This window comes from Propithecus coquereli, unplaced genomic scaffold (assembly GCF_000956105.1).
Source record: "Propithecus coquereli isolate 6110/MARCELLA unplaced genomic scaffold, Pcoq_1.0 Scaffold40, whole genome shotgun sequence".
Classification (NCBI taxonomy): domain Eukaryota; kingdom Metazoa; phylum Chordata; class Mammalia; order Primates; family Indriidae; genus Propithecus; species Propithecus coquereli.
In genome coordinates, this window is record NW_012149730.1 from 6,069,142 (window position 1) to 6,086,333 (window position 17,192).

Genomic DNA, 17,192 nt, shown 5'->3' on the forward strand with positions numbered 1-17,192 from the left:
CTGAGGATCCCAGTCCTTGGTGGTACTTGTAAAAGACAATAAGCAACATTTAATGGAACTAATCCATTTGGTGCCTTGGATTATTCCATGAATAGAAATTTGGGTTATTTTGATTTAAGCTAAGGAGAAAAGTTCTGAATTTCTTTCATCTTTGCCTAATGTTGGAAGAAAAGGTGGAGGAAGGGACAGAGTTATTAATTAACTTCTGTAGAAGACACTTTATTTGATTAATGGCTCAGAGCTAAACTTAAATTAGGGCAGATATGCAGAATAACTAAATGCTTACCCAGGTTATCCAGGTATGCTGCCAGGAATTTTATTAACCCATAGGCTGCTTCTGATCTCCCTTTCTTCTACTCCATCCACAAACAAACAAAAACAGACAGATACCAAAGAACTGGTCTACTGAGATAAGGCTGAAATCCTGACTAAGGATACAATGTAAATAACTTCTAGTGTGTCTGAAATTAAAACCACAGTTGTCTTTTCCAGGTCATTATGCACACCTAGTTTTTGACTTTCTTAACAGAGCTCATAACACAGCAGTGATTTAGAGCTGTCTGGATTAAATCAAACTGCACAGGGTGGTGATTTAGATAAAAATTGCCTTTCCTCCTTATTTGTCATTTCAGACAAAACTCTTGTTTAGAGATCAGCTATATGAGGATAAATATTGTCCTAAAAGATTATTTCTTTTAAATCATTTTAGTGTAGAAATGTTGTAATACTAAAAGTAGAGAAAATAGTATGAGTTTCCATATACTAATCAATCAATTCAAAAGCTATCAATATTTTGAAAATCTTCTCTCTCTTCATTCCTCATTTTTTCTCTTCAGTATTTTAAGCAAATCCCAGAAATCATGTCATTTTGCGGCATGCATATTTAACTGGTGAGGCTTTTATATTTCATAACAAGCATGCCATTGCTCACTCTGACAAGATGAAAATAAGTCCTGAATATCACTGAATGCTGAGTCCATATAAATCTCCTCTATTAATCCCTCAAGTTTTACCCTGATCCAGCTCTTTGTCATTTCTAAGCCCCCTAGAACTTATTTCTAGACATGAGTAGATCCACAAAGGGGACAAGTGGAGAGCATTTTTGCTCTTCAGTCCAAAGCCTCTACTTAAAGCCACAATTGCCAAGTATCTTTAATTCTAAACTCAGCTGGTACTACTTCAGGTAAGTGTTTCAATATCCACTAAGTGACAGCAAGGCCAAGCTATTTTGGTGATAAGCTATGGATGAAATTCTATTAATAGAATTCATTCTGCCTGCAGTCTGTTTCCCAGGGCCTTTGGGAGGCACATAAGCAGGAAGTAGATGTAGCTGTTGGTTACAAAGCAGGATTTCCCCATAGGAAGTAAAGTGTTTTCTTTTCATAAAGATGATACGTCTATTTATATTTTCAGGTAATCTACAGTAGCCTTAGTTGTAGTGGGTCACTAGTTCATGCCTTCAATAAACTCTCACTTAGTGCCTATTGTGTGAGGCATTACACTAGTAAGGAAAACACAGGTTATAAAGTAAAAAGCACTGTACTGAAAATAAAGTGCAGTGGGAATTCAGAAGCAAGTTATTTTTACTTGCGTTGATGATGCCCAAAAGGGGCATTTGACTTGGGCCTTAAAAGACTTCTAGAATTTGAACAATGAGAGAGGAAGATAGGCCATTGTCAAAAAAGGAAAGAGAGTGAACAAGGGACAAAAGTGGGAAAAGTGAAGCACGTTAAGCAAATAATAAGGAGATCAGTCAGGTGGACGTGACACTCTCTTTAGGCCAAATATCATGGCATATTGTGACCAGCTATGCAGCTAGGTGTAGATATTACATAATCACCCAGTAAGCAGAGATTCCAGTAATTGCTATCAGCCACTGCTACCAGGAATTGCTGATCAGGAAGCATGTTTAGAATGTCAAGACGATGATTATTAATAAGTGACCAACCAAGAAAACTGATGCATGGCAAAGGCATCTGGTCTGATGTGATAGAATAATTAATCCAGCTAGATAATATTTTACTACCACATCCAATCTAGTGGTTGGGTCAACACACAAACACTCTGTTACTGTTCATTCAAGAAGAAAAAGAGTTTCTTAGCAACCTCAAGAGGCTTGAGAAGCTCAGGCTTCATTAAGTGTAGCTTATTTTGTTATGGGGCTGGATCCTACTTTGATCTTTGATATATCAAACTCATATGACTTTTTTTGTTTTCTTTCTAAAGGTCAAGACACTAAAATTATGCTATTAACACAGAAATATCAAACTCTTTCTGACGCCATCGCCAAGCCTGTAATTACTGTCATCCTTCAGCTGAAGAATGGACTCAAATAGATGTTAACATTGCTGATTTGGGTTTGCTCTGCTATGTTCAGCACTGAGATAAAATGTCCTGGATCAGAGAGTGACTTTATATTAGACTAGTCCAATGTCCTAGTCCAGGCCATGTGTCTTATGGTACCTGAGAAAAACTGTCTTCTCTCAGTATTCAGCGTGAGCTAGAAATGCATTTTCAGCTAACAACTATCATGTGTTTATTACGTGCTAGGCACTGTGTCAGGTGTATCATAAGCATTATCAGATTTAATCTTCACGACAACTCTATGACAAAAGTTAATATGATTACTTACATTTTAGAGATGAGGAAACTGGGGCTTAGAGAGGATTAGTAATTCACACCAGCTACACAGCTAAGTGGCAGGGCTAGTTTTTGAATCCTGCTGGTCTGTTATGACAGAGTACAAAGCAGGAATGGTGGCCTATGGTTTGAGATGGGAAGCAGGAGAGGAGAGGCCATTGATCCCTTCTGCTCCTCAGCCTTTTCCAGTCCTTATCCTGCTTCCTCAGTTCCTGCTATTTCTTATCTCAACTCCTGTATCTCCCAGCCCCTTTCATATAATTATTTTGTTCATTCATATAATTATTTTCTCTTTCATTTATTGATTTACCTCTAGGGTGTCGGTCCTCGCTTACTAGGAAAATACAAGAACAGTTGGCAAGTAAATGAATGAATAAATACAGCACAATATAATGAAAGTTGAATTAGGGTTGCTCTGGGGGCACAAAGAAGAAAAAAATTAAAATTTGAGGTGTGGGAGATGAGGTCTGGGAGTTGTGTTTTGAAGGAAGAGGAGCTGGCCAAGTAAAATAGTAGGAAGGGCTCTTCAGGCAGATGCATGTACTGGTATTTGTATAGTCCTATAGGTGGGGCAATAGTCTGACATAGCTGGAGGTCTGTTGGTCCCTGGGGATGGCTGGAGGGAATTCAGAGTGCTTCCTGGCAGGGTTGGGAGATGAAGGCAGAGTAAAGAAGGGGCCAGATCATGAAGCACTTGTGCGATCAGTTAAAGAGTCTGAATGTCAACCACGAAAGTCTTTAAGTTAGAGAAATGTATAAATTTGTATTTTAGAAATAGCATTCTGGCTGTAATTATCACTTGCACAGATTATTTCTCTGCCTCAGCAAGGAGGCCTGGAATTTGCACCAAGATTATACACTACCTGCCTCAAGAGACTTCAAATCCATCCATCACCCTGTGATCTTCTCTGATAGAAGAGCTTCCATCCTACCTCCTGGTATCAGAAGTCCTCTCAGCTGGGTGCCTGGTAGCCTTTGTAAATTGCCTCCTAAGGAGGGGTTCTTGCTGTAATCACTCTAACCTGCTCACTATGCACAGGTTTCACACTGACATTTGGGTCTCACTTTTTCTCAGAACACTTCCCACCCACATTCTCATACCTCTCTAGGTTCTGGGCTACTGCATTACCATAATCAGTTTTTAGGTGGTTTTTACCCTGCTGCTACTCCCGAAGGCTGGGAGGAGTTCAGTTCCTGCTCTGCCAAGGGCAAATCAATTGAGGCAAGTGGGTGGTAAACTGTGGGGGCAGAGTGGTAGATGGCATCAGATAAGCTATGTCTAATAGGCACTTTGAGTGTCCTTAGCCAAAATTGAACTGCAGGCAGCTGAGAACAATCATGGACAAACTTTTTCACTCACATGCCACTTAAAATACTATAGCAAAACTATTTACCTCATCATACATTTTGAAGTTGACACCTACTGTTTTTCATTGTATGTTTAAATTGTTGTAAATGTAATTTCTAGTGCTATTACATTATTCTTGTAAAGGTGTAACATGGAATCCAAGTACTCTAGCAATTTGACACCCTACATCATTAATTTAGCCAACCAAACTATAACAATTTCCTCAAGCACAGCATAATCAAATGGCAATGGATTTGGTACTGGGAAATGCAAACATGATTGAGGGGGTGACAGCCATTCTCCCACAAACTTGCCTTATGCCAAATTTTGCCACTATATTGAAGAAACAGATATTGCCAGATATTGAAGAAACAAACATTTAGTAGCAAATCAGCTTCAACTCAATTCTTACAACTTGTTCTGTAGACTCAATGACACACCAGGCCTCTCTTCTTTTGTGTGCTTCAACTATTCTTTGTCCGAAAGAGTCTCTTAAAGACAACAAAAACATCCCAGCCAACATTCCAACATTTTACTAGGGAGCACTCTCTTAAATGAATAGTACCAGCCATCTAGTATTCCTATTAAACCAATGGCTGGAGTCGGGATTCAGGGAATCAAGCCTACGGTACTATCCCTAAGGTAAAAAATGTATAGGTTTTCCTGAATTTTTATACCCTGTTCATACGAACATGGAAAAGTTTCTAAAGTATTTTTAGCCAAGCTATACACCTTGAATTCCTTTAATTATGTCACAGAGTCAATTACTAATATCTATCATTTAGATCAATAGGTCATTATTTCTATTAGTTAAAACCCATTTCTGACATTCACAATATTTATTTAGAAAGCCTCCATTGTGATGGAGACATGGATGATAGGGAACTTTCGTTAGCTGCATTTGGATTAGGGATTTCCCTTTTAAATCACCATCTGACTACCCCTGGACTGTGAATTTTTGATTAATGTGATAGGATGGCCTTGCTAATACACTAACTAACAGAGGAAAATAAACTATCTAACAGAAAGAGGAATGAACTCACGGCACTTAATTGCCCCTTTGAAGGGAAAGATCACAACACAACAGCCCCTTGTTTGATCAACCACCTGGGGCTTAACTTGCTGTCTCCAAGATCAACCTCCTATAGAGTTTTGTTTTTACAGCACTTGAACTCAAATGATAGAAGGAGTGTGATGCTCCCCCACCTCCTGCTCTCACCAGACCAGATCCCAAGGACTCTAATAAGCCTGCCTCACAGAAAAGAGAGAGAGAAAAAAGGAAAGACATACACAGCCATTTCACAGCCTTTTTCTACCCCTTAATAAAAAGCCCAAGCCACTTGTCCACTGCACTGACGCTTCTCCTTTCTTTCTCTTGTGTTGCACCCTTCCCACCATTGGGAAGTAAAATAAACTTTCTTTCCTTAAAACTATTCTAACATTTGTGTCGAGAATTCTTTCTCAGCACACGTTACGAGTCCCTGCCCTAACATTTGGTGGCCCGTACAAGGACTCACTTCTCTACCTCCATACGGGGAGATTTCACTTTTCTACCTCTCTCTTGGGGACTTTACTCTTCTACTTCTCGCTCATGGGGAAGTCACTTCTCTACCTCCATACAGGGAACTCACTTTCCTGTCTCTGTCTTGAGATTGCTCCCTCCTCTGCTGCACATCTCCAATGGCATCCTTCCTGATACCCTCATTTGGAATTCAGTAAGTTTCTAGGGCTTTGGAAATGGTCATATACTCAAGAAAGAGTCAGTAGCTTCATTGCTACAGAGGGTCCCAGTGCTGGATCTGCCACTCTTGGAGAGGTGCCTTGGAGGGATGCCTCCTAACCACCTCCTCCTGGACCTCACATAGATCCAGGGATGCCTGGCTTTGGGGAAGCTCCTCTAAGTTTTGGTCTGGACCAGGACTCAGGGATGCCTGATTTCTGGCTAGCACCCTAAGTTTTGTTTTGGGTCTGACTCAGAACTCGGGGAAGCCTGATGTCTGATCAGCAACCCAGAGGTTGTCTAAGGGGGGATGCCCCACTCAGGCTGTCAGTGTGTTGATGTATTACCATTCCTAAAGTCCTTTCCATTTTTTTTTCTCCTAGTTGTCATCATGGGCAATGTTCAGTTGGCTCCACCTAAAGACTCCCCATTGGGATGTCTCCTTAAGAATTTGAAAACTTTGGAACTTACTGACCTCCATCTCAAATGTTTAGTTTTCTACTGCAATACAGCCTGGCCTCAACGTAAGTTAGATCACCAGGAGATTTGGCCCAAGAATGAATTGCTTAACTGTGACACCATTCTGAAACTTGACATTTATTGCTACCAGCTTGACCTGTGGTCTGAAGTCCCCTACATACAGGCTTTCTTTGAACTTGGTAACATGCTTATCTTCATTCTGCCTGCTGCACATTACTTCTTACCTCTGCATCTTTCCCACTATTTTCATTTTCCAGCCCTCCTTCAGTATACTTTCCCCTACTGCCCTCCTCCTTCTTCTTCTCTGTCTCCACCGCTCTCACCCAGCCACATTTGCTCTGGCTGGCCATTCCAAAATCCCTCCCTGCCTGCACACCAGCTCCCTCTTTGGGAGGTTGCTGGGTCAGAAGGCATTATAAATTACTCAGATCCAGGATGAAAACTCCAGCCCCTTTTCTTTCACAACTATCTGAAGCTAATACCTCTTTACTAATTCAGATCCTGACACAAGGGACGGACAATCCACCTTAGCAATGCACTTCATCTCCTAGTCGGCCCTTGATATTCAGTGTAAACTCCTAAACTTGAAAAGGGGCCTCAAACTCCACATGCAGAACTTTTAAACCTGGCCTTCAAGGCCTTTAATAACCAAAATGAGGAGAGGAGAGAGGAAAAGAGGGAAAGGGACCAAGTATGGGCCTCAGAGCAGAAAGAAGTTTTCCAAATGGTGGCTACCACTATAGAAAGAGCTTTTCAGAGACAGTTACCCTAGAGACTCAGGTTAAGAAGACACCAGGTCTATGCCCTGCTCCAGGAACTAAACTCTGCTTTCACTGAAACCAACTGGGGCACTGGAGCAAGGACTACCCCAGGAGGCCTCTGCTGGGACTGTGCCCTCACTGCAAAAGGGAGGGGAACTGCAAGCAAGATTGCTGTCTCCTTGAGACAGGGGACTGTGCTCACCTTCTGAAACTGGTGGGTCCCCCTGAGCTGACATCTTCCATACCCATGGACCCTTTGGGACTGCTTCAGTCTGACTGATGGAACCCAGGTTCAAAAAAAACTCCACTTCACAGCATTGAGATGGATGAGCCTCGGGTAACTCTCTCTGTCACAAGTAAGCAGGTCATTTTTCTAATTAACACTGGAGCTACTCATTCTGCTCTTCCTTAATTTTTGCGATCTCTATTTCCCTCCCCTAACTCCATAATCAGAGTGGAAGGTAAAATACAAGCCCTGTGTGTACTCCACAGCTCCTCTGCTCACTGGGAGATCAGGTCTTTGCTCAATTCTTTTCTGGTCCTAAAGTCCTAACTCTGTGCTTTCAAAATTTAAATTTTCTGCCTTGTTCCACCTAAAAACATCTACTATATGTTTGTGTGTCATGTGCATGTGATGTTTTACTAACAAAATATGTAAAAGAGCTCTAATTAATTGGCTTAACGAAAAATAAACACTTAAATATTTTATCAAGAACATAAGAAAGGGTTCAAATGCCTTTCAGTTCACATGATTTTGGTAACCCTGGATTAATAAAACTAGTTTTAAGATTGTTATTAAAATTTTGATGTTTTAAGATCATAATTGATACATCAATGAAAGTAGCTACATCTGAGATGGCCACTGAAAAGTGGGATATGCTATTAGTACAACTACTCATACAATTGAGAGTACTCCTTTACCATTCTGGCACCTCTGCTCAAAAGGCAGAGCTAATCATCCTTATCAGGGCCTTACAACTAGGTAAAGATCAAAGACTTAATGTTTACACTGACTTTAAGTATGCCTACCATATCCTACACTCTGATGCAGCTATTTGAAAAAGCATAGACTTCTCACTGCTCAAAGCAACGCTATCCAACATACTAACCTAAGACTCATTCAACTCTTAAAAAACAGCTTACAAAGCTTTCACAAAGCTGGCTAAACCTTCTTCTCTATGCTCTTTTCGGACTCCAAATCTCCCCTAGAGCACCTTTATTTCTCAGCTCTTTTGAACTCATGTATAGATGTTCTGTTTTCATACATATGTTTAAATGGATGGACAAAGTATGTCAAAAATTCAAAACTCAAATGGTCAAACTGCCAATTATAGAGTTAAAATATAGTCTGTTAAATTCTCTATTTTCTTTTCTTCCTTCTTTGAAACTGTAGTTGCTAGGCTACTGGTATTGAGATAAAGCTCACTGTCTATGATATCACTAATTCAAGGTTACTTGGAGCAGCCAGTTCTGGCAACAGTGTGAACATTGAAAACCCATTTAAAACTAAATTTAAAAAAAGGCGAAAGAGGCCCTACAATGAAATCCCCATCCTGCCTCTACTCTGGCTTATAAGACCTTCCAATTTCAGTCACTTCCTTTTAATGACTGTCAATTGGACTCTCAGGTAGGGACAACTTTATAACCCTAAGTCAGCAGGAAACAGTTACAGAAGAACAGACCTCTGTCCAAACCCCCAGTCTCTAGTCCATTAATAAGAATATCAGTTCTAAGTAAGGCTAGAGGGGAATGATAGGACAGCCTTGCTAATAAACTATCTAATAGAAGGAAAGAGGAATAAACTTCCAGCATTTAATTGCCCCTTTGGAGGGAAAGATCACAACACAACAGTCCCTTGTTTGGTCAACCACCTGGGGCTTCACTTGCTATCTCTAAGGTCAACCTCCTGAGTAGTTTTGTTTTTACAGTCATTTGTTTGAAAATAACTGAGAAGATAGAAGGAATGTGTTGCTCCCCCACCTCCTGCTTTTGCTGGACTAGATTCCAAGGAGTCTGATAAGCCAGCCTCACAGAAAAGAGAGAAACAAAAGGAAAAACAGACAAAGCCATTTCACAACTGTTTTTTACCCCTAATAAAAATCCCAAACCACTTGTCCTCCACACCAACACTTCTCCTTTCTTTTGTGTTGAGCCCTTCTGACCTTTAGGAAATAAAATATAAACTTTCTTTCCTTAAAACTATTCTAACATTTGTATTGAGAATTCTTTCTCATCCCACGTTACCAGTCCCCACCCTAACATAACGCAACTAACTTCTCCTATAGTTGAAGCTCAAACTAATTGGAACAAACCAAGCATACTACATATGTTGAAATATTTTAAGATGAATTGCAGACATTGTAAAAATTCATTTAAAATACATATCAACTTTTCTTATCAATTGGAAGTTTGACATTGTTTTGTTAGTTCCTTCTACTTAAATTTCTATTTTGCTTTTCCTTCCTAATTTTATCTTATTTTGTCTGACTTTTGAAAAAAATCTTATCTAATTACCATATCACATTTTTCTATAACACAAATACATACTAGAGCTTAAATTATTTTGTAATTTCCCATGACTACATGACTTTAAATGTAAAAAAGTATACAAATGCTCCAAACAGAAATAATTTGAAACAATTATTTAACATAAAAGTAAAATTTTGAGGGAAGGGCATCTCCCATGGAACTGGTAGCTGCTTATTTTTTCTGCCAGTTGGTTCATGTATCCATAGATAAACATGATCAATTTCTATAATGAGACAGGGTTCAGCATACATTTAATTTCTATTTTTCATTTTCACAAATACAAATATGGAGAAGCTTTGTTTATATAAAAATAAATAGAAGGAAGTTCATTATGGTTGGTTTAGAGCTATGGGAACTGCGCAGAGTTGGGTATCAAGGCCCCTACTTCTGTTTCAGACATAAAAATAACATGTCCTTGGGCAAATCACTTGCTCAGTCTTGGTCTTTTCATCTATAAAAATAGAGGGTGGTCCAGAGGAGTTTTAAGGCTTTTGATAGTTTTATTATTCTATAATAATATGAAAAAAGGCAGATTAAAACCACAGGCCTTATTAGGTAGATAGTGTATCTATAAATAGGAATAAGTAAATAAACTTGATAAAAATATGAGATCAATACCTGCACTTATGGTGATTGTAATCAAACCGTTTAGCAAACAACATTAATTATGTAGGGACTAAATCAAGATTGCAAGTGGTTAAAGGTTAAGTAGCATGATATAGACAAGGTCACAGTTACATTAAAGGTTCAAAGATAAGCCAATTAACTGGGGCCAAACTCTATAGGGAAGACTTCATGGAGAAGGTGGGTTTGGGAGAGGACCCTGATGTTAAACATGAAGGAAGGCACAGACTACAGAAAGCTGGTATGGTGGGGGCAAGTCTTCCTGCTAAGGGAAGAGATAATAGGCCTTGTGCCACCAGATTATTGAGGGTCCTGGGAAGCAATTACAGACAATTTACAGTGGATTCTAGTTATTCATGGAAGTTATGTTCTATAAAGTCACTATGGATACTGAATTAGCAAATACTAAATCATTGTTCATAGGGGAAATACAGGGTTTGGTGCCTGTGAGCCTTTGGTCACAACATTTTCTTCAATTGATCAATATATAACCTTGTTTTATGTGTGTTTCTGTTTAAAGATACCTTATTTAATCTATATTGTTGGTTCATTAACATTGAATTCACGAGCAACAACACTGTAGCTCATGCCTGGACAGGGCTTGTCTAAGACATACATTTTTTTCCTTGAGGAACAGCACAGACTTATTGTACTTAGGAACACTACACACACTTGAGCACCACAATTGGTGGCCATTTGAAACAGTGAAATTGCCAGCAAACAACACAAAAATGTGAGAACACAGGGCACTAAATAGACCACAAAAAGGCTCTTATTTACAGTCCAAGAGCTAAAACAAGAAGGCAGAGTTGTCCTGTTTGACCTTAGCTGGGAACACGCATGTTGGGTGGCTCCAGTTTTTTGCTGCTCTATGCATGCCCATGGGTGGCCTTAAAGCATCTGATCATTGATTTGGGGGTTACAAAAAATTTTTATCAAGTAGGTGAATTCTCAAATATGAAATCTGCAACAATACAATCAATCATATTTTGATAAAGCAGGCCATAGCTAAGCATCAGTGGGATCTGAGCAGTAAAATGATGCAATGAGTTGTATTTAGGAAGCTAACTTGATTATTCATTCACTCAATCATCAAACATTTAAAGCAGTCTCACTGCATATTAGAGGCTACACAAAGTGTTTGGAATGCAAATGAATAAATATGGTGCCTGCTCTTAAGGAAATTACAAATAAGCAGAAATAGTCTGAGGGAGAAGCCTGGGGTGGCAGGATGCCAGGATGATGCAATCAAAAGTCATGGTGCCAGAATCATTCTTGAAGTGATGAGGACCTGGTTTTGCAAAGTAGCAATGGGAGTGGGGAAGAAGGGCAAACAAACAGAGAAAATTAACTGGTTTTCATTTTTACTTAAATATTAGAGTGAGGAAGAACTCCCACACATTTCAAATTCAAGGTTGAGGTAAGGTATGTCAAATACATGTGCTTCTGCTCCAGCAAAAGAAGGTGTCTTACTTAAGTGAGAGGCTGTGGAGGGAAAATGGTCCCCCTTTTCCTCAGATCTGCTGTCTGCTTCAATTGTCCTTGCTAAACTCAGAATAATGAAAACTGTACTCTTTAAAATTAAGAGTAAAATAAAAGCAAATGAAAAGAGTAGATTTACTCCACAGGCAAAACATACACGTTTTTCACATTCCAGAGATCTTGTTGATTTCTATTTGGATCAGTTCTGAAAAATTCAGTAACAAAAGTCTATGTGTTGACCTCATGTATTCACACCTAGGGGTGGGGAACCTGCAGCCTTAAGGCCACATGTGGTCTTCCAGGTCCTTAAGTACGGCCTTTAACTGAAACCAAATTTTACACAACAGATCTTTTTATTAAAAGGGGTGCAGCAAACAAAGGTGAAGCTTTCCTTGCCTCCTTTGGTGCTTATAAAAGAACAATCTTGAAATCAAAAGGCTGCAGGTTCCCCACCAAGTTCAGCAGCAAAGTGCTTAACTGTTAACCTTCCTTGGTACACACAGGCTACTTTAATTGCTTTGTATTTCCTGATTTTTTTTTGATAATATTTTTCCTTGTGTTTAAAGCAAGAAGCTTGTCATGTCTAGATTTATAATTAATAATAACCCTCCTTACTTGTTTGGGAATGTCCTGAGAGTTCGTCTGGGTTTGTTACCGCTTGGGCTGACTATGCCCCAAACAGCTTCTCCTCTTCCTGGGCGTGGTTACCATTTGGGTGTTAATTTTGACTCAGGCACCCACATATTCACGCATGCGCTCACGCACGCTCAGCACTTCTGGCTGCAGCTGGCCTCAGAGCAGCAACAAGCGCCCAGAAACGGCTTCTGGCGCTGAGCAGTGCGGACATCCGCAGGGTCTTGGGTACCTCTTTCCGTGTAACCCTCACGGTAACGGGGCTACTCTACACCGGCTTCAACCAGGACCACAAATTTCTAGAAGGAGGAGTTGGCCATGTTGAAATGTGATTTCCTCTGCAACTGTTTAGCTTTAATTGTTGGTGGAAAAAAGCTGAAATACCCTCCCAAGAAACTGATGATCTGGGATGACCAGAAGACTGTTATTGAAATAGAATTTTCTACAGAAGTCAAGGCAGTCACATTGCCACAAGATAGAATTGTGGTTGTTTTGGACACCATGATTAACACATTGACTGACACACGAGAAAAAAATTTTTTTTTCCTCGGAGCCACAGTGTTTTATTACAAAAATAGAATATAAACTTTGAAAACAAAATGATCCTTTATAACTTAATGAAAAATTTGTTATTTTTTATTGTTTTCTGTGTGTGAGTTATATGCAACTTGAAAAATAGTTCACATGGCTCCCAAGGTAAAGAGAGGTGTAAGTTACACATGCTTCATGAGGCCCTAGGCTCAAAACTAGCTTGAGTTAAATACAACTCACATGGCAGTTCATGTGTTAAGGTGTTTATATTCACACACAATCCCCAACAGTTGCACACTTTGAAATATGCTATAACCCTGAAGGCCTGTGTGTCCTGTGTTCTAATAGTAACAGTTCCCTGGCACATACACGGGCCATGTGCAGTTTGTGGACCCGGCCAGCGCAGAGAAGCCTCCGTGGACATTCCTGCACACCACGGCATCCTGAGCTGCGTTGCACTTAATCTGCAGGGAGCAAGAATTGCAGCTGCATCTGAAAAAGGGACCCTTATAGGAATATTTGATACTTCTTTTAACATTTGGTAACTAAAGTAGGTTATGGACTCTATATTGTCAACTACTTGAGGTATATATTTAATTTTCTTAAATTCCGTTGAAGCAACTTAAATTTATGGTTTTGATTTCAGATAGCAAACATTTAAAATCTACATAACAGCAAGTTCTCTGTTTTGCCAGTTCCTTTACTGTCATGCAATCGACTAATTTTGTATGTGGATTTTGATATAAAGTATGCATATTACTTTTATGTGTATTTAATCATGAAATTTAATTTTGTGCACTTACTTGTAATGTTCCATTTATTTATTTATTTATTTTTTTGAGACAGAGTCTCACTCTGTTTCCCGGGCTAGAGTGCCCTGGCATCAGCCTAGCTCACAGCAACCTCAAACTCCTGGGCTCAAGCGATCCTTCTGCCTCAGCCTCCTGATTAGCTGGAACTACAGACATGCGCCACGATGCCCAGCTAATTTTTTCTCTATATTTTTAGTTCAGCTAATTTCTTTCTATTTTTAGTAGAAACGGAGTCTAGCTCTTGCTCAGGCTGGTCTTGAACTCCTGACCTCGAGTGATCCTCCTGCCTTGGCCTCCCAGAGTGCTAGGATTACAGGCATGAGCTACCACGCCTGGCCTGTAATGTTCTTTTTAAATAAAATTGACTAATTTTGTTGTAAAAAATTTTTTTACTCAAAACCTAATTCATCAAACAATCATTCCCTCTCTGGGTATCAGGAAATGTGTTAGGCCTGAGAAAGACGGATAAAATTCTTGTCTTTAAAGAGGTGGTGATTGTCAAAGGCTAAGGGAATCTCCAGACATTAAAACACTTCACCGTGCAGACACCGACCTCTTGTTGCCTAGGTGAAAATTGGAGCAAAAACAGGCAGCCTGCTTGGCCAAGCCTCTTTCAGATGACTCTAAAAATCTCTCAAACTCACTGTGCAACAAAGGCTTTCAAAATTCAACCTTTATAAAGAGACAGAGATCAGGTTCTGGAAGAAATACAAATACCTTTATTGAAATGGTTTCTCCACTTCCCTCTTTTTGTTCATTTGCTTTTTTCTTCTCCGAAATGTCTAGCCTGTGGAATCACTCTTTGATGCTCTACCTCTATGTGAATGCTTTCTTGTTAGGCAAGAAACAGCAATCTCAATGCGTTGACAGGGTATTATTGGTAACACAAATTCACACGCAGAAGCATAAACAATAATAAAACATTTCAGGCTGGCTTCTCCTGAGAGTTGCTACCCAGGAAAGAGTTTGATTAGGGAGTGTACCATGCAGTATTTTACTTGCGGTTACATGCTCAGGGTTATCCTGTCCTTGGTAACCTGGAGACTAAAGTCTCATACCCTGCCTTGGCTTTTATTACCAGACAACATGATCTTTGTTTTAATACATACTTGTGCCTGTAACAGATTATTCTAAAAAGGCATTTTACCAACGCATTTGAAGTAGTATCTCTTGTAGAAAGTTTAAACCAAAGGCAACGTGTTCCAGTGGAAAATTCTGTAAGTGCAATATTGTGGGGGGTGTTGAGAAATGAGGATAACAGTCTGTTTTAGTCACATGCCTCTTCATGCAATTGCTGAAAGCAGCATGAAATCATTTGGTCACATCTGTGGGATGTGATGGGGCCTGTCTACTGCGGGAAAAGAAAAGCAGCTGCCTGTGGATGTGGCATGTGGGAGAAAGGACCCACCCGCTCTCATGATGAGTCTTTCTGGCCCCAAAGTCCCAGCTTCCAGTCTGAAGAGTAGAACACTAGAGTAAGGGCATTGTCTCTTGAAGGACTAATTAAAACAGAAATTCTCTACTTTATGAAATTGTGATAATAGTAATCTCTCTCAGAGGATTGCTGCATGTATGGAATGAGATCATCTATGTAGAGTACATTGTAATTATGTATATATTAGATGCTGTTATTGCTGTTACTATTATCATCATTCTTATTCATCCAGAAGCCCTTGTACTTCCCATCAGGGTCTGAAGAATTCGCTGGTCAGACCTCACTTCCTCCTAAGTGATGGCTCCTTGTTTTGATTGAGTCCCGTGTCATTGGTACAAGTCACTTGCTAAGCTAACATGGGTGCAGCTGTGTTCAATTGAGTAATGTGGGTGTCCTATATTTTTCACTCTTGGTGACTACATGGAACAAAATCAACATGGAGTAATTTGAAGCTGAATAAGTCATATCCCACTTCTGAGAAATATGTTTTGGTTAACACACTCTTTTCTAAGGTATAAATAGACTGTGTCTCATTTTTTCATCCAGAGTTTGATAACTAAGATCAGACAAAGCATGAGAATGTGTTGTGGCCTGGAGTGGGCAGAAAGGGGAATCTCGGGCTAGGGACTGTTGGTGAAAGGCTGACTCTGTCGGGAGGTGCCAACCCCCAGGCACCAGCAGGACCAGGCTGGCAAGATGGAGGCGGGGAGAAGGTGTGGGTGAGTATTTTCCCTTGGGCAGCTCAGTGGTTGGTGTGGCATTGAAATTCCCCAGCAGGCTGCCTTAGCTCTCTGACTGTAGGGTAGGTTGCCAATGCCTGAGGTGAGATGTCAGGACTAGTTGGGAAGGCTGCAAGTTAAAAATGTTTTATGGTTTTGACCAGCTCAATGTCTTATAATCCAGTTTCTACAGTTTCTTCCAGTTCAGTGCAGTGTCTCACTTCTCAGTCTCAGAGCTTCCCGCTCTGGAAGGTAAGATTTAAAAAGGAAAGAAAATAGAAGAAATGGAAAAGGGGAAGAGCATTTCCTCCTTTCCCCTGTGGAAAAGTGGATCAGATTTCTAGAACCTTAATCTCTACCTTTTTCATGTTTATTATGCACATAAGCCCGGGCTTTCAAAACCCATTCCTAGGAGTGCCTAGGGCTTTTTGTAATCTTTTTTCAAATTGATATTCTGTGAAGAAGTGACCTCCACGCCTAACAGCTAATAGAAAAGTATACTTTAAAAAATTAACACTCTAGCTTCTTCTAAATACAGAGGTGAAGATAGCGAGTTACTTTTGGATCAAATTTTTACACTTACATGAAAAATCACAAGTGGTTCCCTTTAGTTACAGAAACAGAGGTGTTTGATATTTCAAGGAAAGGATCCCAGAGATTCTTTCAGATTTTATCAAGGCAGCCTCGCTTTGTATTCCCTTTGTATGCAGTTCTCTTAGGAAAACTTGTTGGGATTTAAGGAACAAATTAGAAAAATAAAATAGATGTGAATGTGTTTGTACCTCAGGCTGGTGAAATGACACAGAGCAGTTATATTCCCAAGGGGATTATGCAAGTTCATATTAGGGCACCCGGGTAATTACTTGGATAAAAACCAAAAAAAAAAAAAAAAGCGACAGACTACTTATGCCAGGTTCTCTGCTGCTCAAGAGAACATATCCAGAATGTTTCTGTCAACTTGGAAAGATCCATTTAACTCTTATCAAAGATCTAACGTAAAGAAGGCACGCTCATCTCAGTGGGGTGCTGGGAGGAGGCAACGAGAGACATTCCTCATCCCCACCACCTACAAGCCCTCTTTCCCAGCCCTTCTCCTACCCCTGCTCTTACCACTCTTGCACACAAATTACACATAAGCAGGGGCTTTGTCTGTCTTGTCACTGTCAAATCCCCAGAGCTTAGGACAGTGTCAAGCACCTAGTAAGCTCTCAAGAAATTACATTTTTAATGAACAAATGGATAAATTTAAACTTGGAGAAATACCAAAGCCATTGAATGAGTTAGGATCTTAAAGAGATCTGCTGGAATGATAAGCTGAATCTAACAAGATAAAATTTAATAGGGAAAAATGGAAAACCCTGCCCTTGGGTCAAAATCAACTCCACAAGGTCACCAGATAGAAAGACGCAGCTTAGCAATACCTTGTGTGAAAAATTTGTTCGACAGTAAATACAACATAAATCAGTAGTGTACTATGA

The 17,192-nt window shown here is 39.8% G+C and overlaps 1 pseudogene; it reads left to right on the forward strand.

Moving 5' to 3' along the window:
• The first annotated feature begins 12,535 nt into the window (after positions 1–12,535).
• Positions 12,536–13,293, forward strand: LOC105817184 (annotated as a pseudogene).
• Positions 13,294–17,192: the final 3,899 nt, after the last annotated feature.